Raw genomic sequence first — 686 nt, forward strand, 5'->3', positions numbered from 1 at the left:
AAAAAAAGCAAAATATACAAACTGAGTAGTCCATGCGCAAGATAGGCAACATCAAGGATAGTGTGAGCTTCGGAGCGCCATGGTCACGTGATTAGCGTGAGCAGCTGCGGAACGAGAGGTCCTTGGTTCATGTCCGCCCTCGAGCGAAAAGTTTACTTTCTTTATTTTCGCAAAGTTATGATCTGTCCGTTCGTTCATTGACGTCTCTGTTCACTGTTATAAGTTTAGTGTCTGTGTTTTGCGACCGCACCGCAAAACCGTGCGATTGGTACACGAAAGGACGTGCCTCTCCAATGGGAACCGAAAACATTTCATCGCAAGGTCATAGGTCAACCGATTACTCCACAGGAAAACACGTCTGATATATGAAACTTCCTGACAGATTAAAACTGTGTGCCGGACCGAGACTCGAACTCGGAAAACGTCTGATATATTCCATACGACACTGGTGACAGCATGTGCGTCACGTCACAGGAATATGTTGTCAACCCACCTAACTTGTACACTTGGCGAATGGGTAAAAAGATTCTTCTACCTTGCCCGATTTAGGTTTTGTTGTGGATGTGATAATCACTCCCAAAAAAGTGATCGCATCGGACGGACGGACAGATAATAATTGTCTGAAAATAAAAAAAATTAAACTTTTCACTCGACAAAGGCTTGAACCAAGGCCCTCACGTTCCGCA

Source organism: Schistocerca nitens, chromosome 5 (genome assembly GCF_023898315.1).
Source record: "Schistocerca nitens isolate TAMUIC-IGC-003100 chromosome 5, iqSchNite1.1, whole genome shotgun sequence".
Taxonomy (NCBI): Eukaryota; Metazoa; Arthropoda; class Insecta; order Orthoptera; family Acrididae; genus Schistocerca; species Schistocerca nitens.